Source organism: Oncorhynchus mykiss, chromosome 12 (assembly GCF_057628025.1).
Source record: "Oncorhynchus mykiss isolate SJ-2025 chromosome 12, ASM5762802v1, whole genome shotgun sequence".
In the NCBI taxonomy this organism is placed as follows: domain Eukaryota; kingdom Metazoa; phylum Chordata; class Actinopteri; order Salmoniformes; family Salmonidae; genus Oncorhynchus; species Oncorhynchus mykiss.
Window position 1 is genome coordinate 93,256,702 of NC_143033.1, and position 7,642 is coordinate 93,264,343.

Sequence of the window (7,642 nt, forward strand, 5' to 3'; positions counted from 1 at the left end):
TGTAGAAAGCGATGATCTGATTGGTTAAAAGTCCAAGTGTAGAAATAAATAAATTGGGCAGCCCAATTTTGCTGTGCACCGTTATACATTTAATATATTTTATTGAACATTTATTTAACTAGGCAAGTCACTTAAGAACAAATTCTTATTTACAATGACGGCCTACCAAAAGGCAAAAAGCCTCCTGCGGGGACTGGGGATTAAAGATAAAAATATAGGACAAAACACATGACAAGAGACAACAACACTACATTAAGGAAAAACCTAAAACAACAACAGCATGGCAGCAACACATGACAACACAGCATGGTTGCAACACAACATAACAACAGCACAACAGTTACGTCATATGTCAAACTCATTCCACAGAGGGCTGAGTGTCTGGGTTTTCGCTCCTCCCTTGTACTTCATTGATGAAATAAGGTCAATAATTAGTAAGGAACTCCCCTGACCTGGTTGTCTAGGTCTTAGATGAAAGTATAACCAGAAACACTACATTTTAGTAATTTAGCACAGTGTTTCCCAACGCTAGTCCTCAAGTCCCCCTACAGAACACATTTTTATTGTAGCCCTGGACAATCACACCTGATTTAACTAATCAACAAGCCCTCTGAGTTGAATGTGTGCTGACCATTATGCTTGTTTACACTGAGCAGCACTGGGGTCGGAATACAATCGTGGTTATATGAAGACACCATGGACCCGGCCTGAGATATGAGTTGGAAAACGTACCTCAATGCAGGGATGGGATATGCCACTATACTCCAAATTGTACCTTTATCCAAATAGCTGTTTTGGTCCTCTTGCTAGCTACCAGTAGCCACAGCAGCCACTATGGAAAGGCACGTCATGTTGAACAACAAAGGAACTGATTCCAAAATAGCTGCGGTGGCTACTGCTAGCTAGCATGGGGACGAAAAGGGAAGTATTTCAATCTTCTCGATGTATCAGTGTGGATAAAGGTAAACTGTGTAGTACAGTGGCATATCCCTGCATTGACGCACGTTTTCAACCCCGTATCTGGCGCTAGTTCCTAACCATGATCGTGTTCTGACCCCAGTGCAGCTCAGTGTAAACAAGCGTAATGGTAGGGTGGCAACCGGAGCTACTTACATCAGTGTATTCATCTTAAGATAGCCAGGTGAGACAACAACCTATCACAGTCGTAGGAAGTTATGAAGCTCAAAACAAGTCAAGGGTATAGTTATTGACAGTGAGAGGATATTGGCATTAACACTGCAATTACATGCTACTGTGGGGTGAGATGTGTGGGAGTGTGTTTGTTCATTGTTTTCAGTTGGTGGGTGTTATTGAATGTGTTTCCAGATCCAAGAGGCCATGTCAGGTAACCATTCCATCAATCACTGCTGTTGTCTGTGTGGTTCCGCCCCTCCCAGTTCCCTTGAAGAGTTAATGAAGGAAGTATGCGTCGCGTGTGGGATGTTCTGTGGAAATGTCTGTTGGCACCGTTACCGGTTGTACACGCACGCACACACACATAAATGCGTTTGTTTTACTATCCTTGCAGGGACTAAACAATTGATTGCCATTCAAAATCCTATTTTCCCCTAACCTGATCGTGGACTTCAGGAAACAGCCGAGGGAGCACCCCCCTATCCATATCGATGGGACAGCAGGGGAGAAGGTGGAAAGTTTTAAGTTCCTGGGCGTAAACATCACTGACAAACTGAAATGGTCCACCCACACAGACAGTGTGGTGAAGAAGGCGCAACAGCACCTCTTCAACGTCAGGAGGCTGAAGAAATTTGGCTTGTCACCTAAAACCCTCACAAACTGTTACAGATGCACAATTTAGAGCATCCTGTCGGGCTGTATCACCACCTGGTACGGCAACTGCTCCTCCCAGAACCGTAAGGCTCTCCAGAGGGTAGTGAGGTCTGCACAACGCATCACCGGTGGCAAACTACCTGACCTCCAGGACACCTACAGTACAGCACCCGATGTCACAGGAAGGCCATAAAGATCATCAAAGACAACAACCACCTGAGCCACTGCCTGTTCACCCTGCTATTATCCAGTAGACGAGGACAGTACAGGTGCATCAAAGCGGGGACCGAGAGACTGAAAAACAGCTTCTATCTCAAGGCTGCTGCCTACATACACATACTTGAAATCATTGGCCACTTTAATAAATGGAACACTAGTCACTTTAATAATATTTACATTTCTTGCATTACTCATCTCATATTTAGATACTGCATTCTATACTTTTCTACTTTATCTTAGTCTATGCCGCTCTGACATTGCTTGTCCAAATATGTATATATTCTTAACTCCGTTCCTTTACTTGTGTATTGGGTATATGTTGTGAAATTAGATTTGTGTGTATTGGGTACATGTTGTGAAATTGTTAGATATCACTTGTTAGATATTGCTGCACTGTCGGGACTAGAAGCACAAGCATTTTGCTACACCCACAATAACATCTGCTGTATGTGACCAATAAAATTTGATTTGACTTGATTAGAACCCTAACTCTTAACACTAAAACTAACCACTACTCTACAACACTGGTCCATCAAAAATATTGAAATATTGCCTATTTTCCCGGAAAACTGCCCCTTTTGTCCTCATGCTGGCTAGCAGTAGCCACAACAGCCATTATGGAATGGCACTTCATATAGCATATGAACGAAAAATACAGTTTTCCGGGAAAACTAGCAGTATTTCAATCTCCTCTATCAGTGTGGATAAAGGTTAAATTTGGAGTACATTGGCATATCCCATCCCTTCATTGAGGTATGTTTTCGAACCCATATCTCCGCCAGCTCCCGGGTGTCTTAATGTAACCATGAGCCGTGGAGGCTCCTCAGAGGACGAAGGGGAGGAACATCCTCCTCAATGAATTTCATAAAAATAGTGAAACAAAGTTATCCTTTTTAGATAAAACTACTAAATATATTCACGTCTCCAAATAATTGATAAAAACACTGTTTTGCAATGGTGTACAGTAGCCTCAACAGCACTCTGTAGAGTAGCACCATGGTGTACAGTAGCCTCAACAGCACTCTGTAGAGTAGCACCATGGTGTACAGTAGTCTCAACAGCACTCTGTAGAGTAGCACCATGGTGTACAGTAGCCTCAACAGCCCTCTGTAGAGTAGCACCATGGTGTACAGTAGTCTCAACAGCACTCTGTAGAGTAACACCATGGTGTACAGTAGCCTCAACAGCACTCTGTAGAGTAGCACCATGGTGTACAGTAGCCTCAACAGCACTCTGTAGAGTAGCACCATGGTGTACAGTAGCCTCAACAGCACTCTGTAGAGTAGCACCATGGTGTACAGTAGCCTCAACAGCACTCTGTAGAGTAGCACCATGGTGTACAGTAGTCTCAACAGCACTCTGTAGAGTAGCACCATGGTGTACAGTAGCCTCAACAGCACTCTGTAGAGTAGCACCATGGTGTAGCCGGAGGACAGATAGTTTTCCTTCTGGTCCCCACAAGGATAGTAAAACCAAAAACCTGTATTACATAACGATGAAATAATTGTCAGCACATTCTCAGCTTTTATGAGTCTGACATCAGTCACTTCACACTATATACTTAACCTCAATAGTAGAGAGAGTATGTACTCTTCTCTCATTGAAATAGCACCACCAGTGTTCCCCTAAGGGGAGTTGAGCCTTCCAGTGTCTAATCGTAGTTCCATATACCCAAACCTCCACTCTACACGTCACCATGCAGACCCATTATATTCCAACCTTTTAAATGGAACATTTGCAAACAAAAACAAATGTGTTTATTCATGAAAAGCCACAGTGACGTCAGGAATGTTTTATTTATTTTTTGCCCAAAATGTATATGACCTTTCCAAGATGGGAATAAAACAAAACAGAATAGAATTTTGGGACAAGGTCCATTTTCCCAAACCTCAGCCTCAATGTGTCCTCACCCCACACTCTCTGCAGTTCCTCTTTTTGCACAAACTGCTTTTCCATCCATTTAATCTTCCTTTCATTTTCTATTGGCTTTGTGTGCTGTAGGGTGTGTGTGGCACGGTGTGCTGTATGGTGTGTGTGGCACGGTGTGCTGTATGGTGTGTGTGTGGCACGGTGTGCTGTATGGTGTGTGTGTGGCACGGTGTGCTGTATGGTGTGTGTGTGGCACGGTGTGCTGTATGGTGTGTGTGTGGCACGGTGTGCTGTATGGTGTGTGTGGCACGGTGTGCTGTATGGTGTGTGTGTGGCACGGTGTGCTGTATGGTGTGTGTGGCACGGTGTGCTGTATGGTGTGTGTGGCACGGTGTGCTGTATGGTGTGTGTGTGGCACGGTGTGCTGTATGGTGTGTGTGTGGCACGGTGTGCTGTATGGTGTGTGTGTGGCACGGTGTGCTGTATGGTGTGTGTGTGTGGCACGGTGTGCTGTATGGTGTGTGTGTGGCACGGTGTGCTGTATGGTGTGTGTGTGGCACGGTGTGCTGTATGGTGTGTGTGTGTGGCACGGTGTGCTGTATGGTGTGTGTGTGGCACGGTGTGCTGTATGGTGTGTGTGTGTGGCTCGGTGTGCTGTATGGTGTGTGTGTGGCACGGTGTGCTGTATGGTGTGTGTGTGTTGCACGGTGTGCTGTATGGTGTGTGTGTGGCACGGTGTGCTGTAGGGTGTGTGTGGCACGGTGTCTGTATGGTGTGTGTGTGGCACGGTGTGCTGTAGGGTGTGTGTGGCACGGTGTCTGTATGGTGTGTGTGGCACGGTGTGCTGTAGGGTGTGTGTGGCACGGTGTCTGTATGGTGTGTGTGGCACGGTGTGCTGTAGGGTGTGTGTGGCACAGTGTGCTGTAGGGTGTGTGTGGCACAGTGTGCTGTAGGGTGTGTGTGGCACGGTGTGCTGTAGGGTGTGTGTAGCACGGTGTGCTGTATGGTGTGTGTGTGGCACGGTGTGCTGTATGGTGTGTGTGTGTGGCACGGTGTGCTGTATGGTGTGTGTGTGTGGCACGGTGTGCTGTATGGTGTGTGTGTGTTGCACGGTGTGCTGTATGGTGTGTGTGTGGCACGGTGTGCTGTAGGGTGTGTGTGGCACGGTGTCTGTATGGTGTGTGTGTGGCACGGTGTGCTGTAGGGTGTGTGTGGCACGGTGTCTGTATGGTGTGTGTGGTACGGTGTGCTGTAGGGTGTGTGTGGCACGGTGTCTGTATGGTGTGTGTGGCACGGTGTGCTGTAGGGTGTGTGTGGCACAGTGTGCTGTAGGGTGTGTGTGGCACAGTGTGCTGTAGGGTGTGTGTGGCATGGTGTGCTGTAGGGTGTGTGTGGCACGGTGTGCTGTAGTGTGTGTGTGGCACGGTGTGCTGTATGGTGTGTGTGTGTGGCACGGTGTGCTGTATGGTGTGTGTGTGTGTGGCACGGTGTGCTGTAGGGTGTGTGTGGCACGGTGTGCTGTAGGGTGTGTGTGGCACGGTGTGCTGTAGGGTGTGTGTGGCACGGTGTGCTGTATGGTGTGTGTGTGTGGCACGGTGTGCTGTATGGTGTGTGTGTGTGGCACGGTGTGCTGTATGGTGTGTGTGTGTGGCACGGTGTGCTGTAGGGTGTGTGTGGCACGGTGTGCTGTAGGGTGTGTGTGGCACGGTGTGCTGTAGGGTGTGTGTGGCACGGTGTGCTGTATGGTGTGTGTGTGTGGCACGGTGTGCTGTAGGGTGTGTGTGGCACGGTGTGCTGTAGGGTGTGTGTGGCACGGTGTGCTGTATGGTGTGTTTACCAAGGGCTAGACATTAGATTGACAGTACAAAGGCCACACTGTATGGATTTTCCATCACGTTTAGATGCTTATGTTTGTTTAGCGCTTTATTGGATGATGAGGAGAAAGTCTGAGAGAGAGAAGATATTGCGTGGATAGTTGTCTTGTGTGTGTGTGTGGGCATGTGTGCTCACGGCAGTGTGTGTGTGAATGCACGTGCATGCTCAGGGCTGTGTGTGTGTGCATTATCTAGTCACGCTATGATAATGTTGTGTGACGTCTCCACAGAGCGGACAGTGTTAGGACCTTCTCTCGCTGAACAATCACTACTCTGTGTGATGTGGGGGCCACAACAGTCATAATGGCAATTATGTCTGTACAGCAGCCAGATTGGCAGATATCTGCTGAGAGGGAGGGAAGGAGGGAGAGAGAGACAGAGAGAGTGCAGAGGGGGGAGAGAGACAGAGAAGAGAGCGAGAGAGAGAAAGAAAGGGAGAGGGAGGAGGAAAAAAGAAAGAGGGAAAGTGAAAGATGACTGGCTGCACAGCTGCAGGGTGGGTTGAGCCTGTCGGGAGTCTAGTGCGGTGTTGTGCACATTTTTCTATGTGTGTAGTGTGTGTGTGTGTTGTTGTGCACATTTTTCTATGTATGTAGTGTGTATGTGTATGTGTGTTGTTGTGCATTTTCTGTTTGTATGTAGTGTGTGTGTGTGTTGTTATGCTTATTTTTCTATGTATGTAGTGTGTGTATGTCCTGTCTGTACACTCTTCATCCTCATGCCCTCATCCTCATGCCCTTATCTGCTTCACTGTTTACCTGTTATGTTGCCATGGGGACTCACACCCTGGATCCATGCCAAGCTAACCTGCAGACAGGGGCGTCATTCACCCCCAAAATCTGAGGGGGCACAAAGTATGTGAGGATGGCTGAGGGGTGACTCGGACAGGGGATAGGCCTCCTGCTGGAAGTTGGAGAATTTAGCATTTTTCAAACATCTTAAACAGCTTTTTCCTGCAATATAGATCCATAATCATTATGCTTAATTCTATGTAAAAAAAAAAAGGTTGTTTTTCTGCATTTCTAAGCATATCTCTTGAGCTGTCTGTGTCCTCCAGACTGGTGGTTATATATTTTTTGGTATTGAAAGGAATGTGAGTTTTATTCAGTAATTGCTTGGTTTTCTAAAGTCTACCAACCTTGCTAGCAGGCATCCCATCGTAGATAGTTTGACAAGCTAGCTACTCTAACTTGAGTGACAGCCTGAAATGGCTTCTTGGTAGCTAGTTATGAGATTTGGAGATTGGGAACCTATCTGGGCTAGTTAAAGCCAAATTCATAAAATTGCTAGGTTGCTTGTAGTATTACAGAGAAACAACAACCAAAAATGTAACTTTTTCCCCTCTCCATTTTGTATTTTATATTTGTAATACAAACCCTGTTATTCATTATACATTTATTTTTACAGGACAAATCTGAGGGGGCATGTGCCCCTGTGCCCCCTATGGGCATGATGCCTCTACGTGCAGAGGTGGCAGCAGGTGAGGGAGTGCGGGGGGCACTTGATTTGTCATGTACATTTTTTTAATAAAAATAAATAACAGAGAGAGAAAGTGAGTGAGAGAGAGAGAGGGAGTCAACCTAGAGAGTGAAAAGAGAGAGAGCTTTAGCCTCACCTACAAACTGCTTTCTTAGAAACAGGAAGTTGATTGATGCGGTGTAACCGCTGACGCAGCCAGCTGCCGCTGCTGACGGAGACTTTCTCCGTTGGCCCGGCAACGACTCAGAAAATACAAACATCTGGACCGATGCTAAACTCTTTACCTCCATCATCAGCATTATCGCCATTGCCGCTATAATCGGTGTCATTATCATCTTTCCCATTATGGTCATTAGCTTCGACAGCTGGCGCGCCTGGGTGGGGTTGGTTGGTGGTTGTAGAAGTCAGTGATA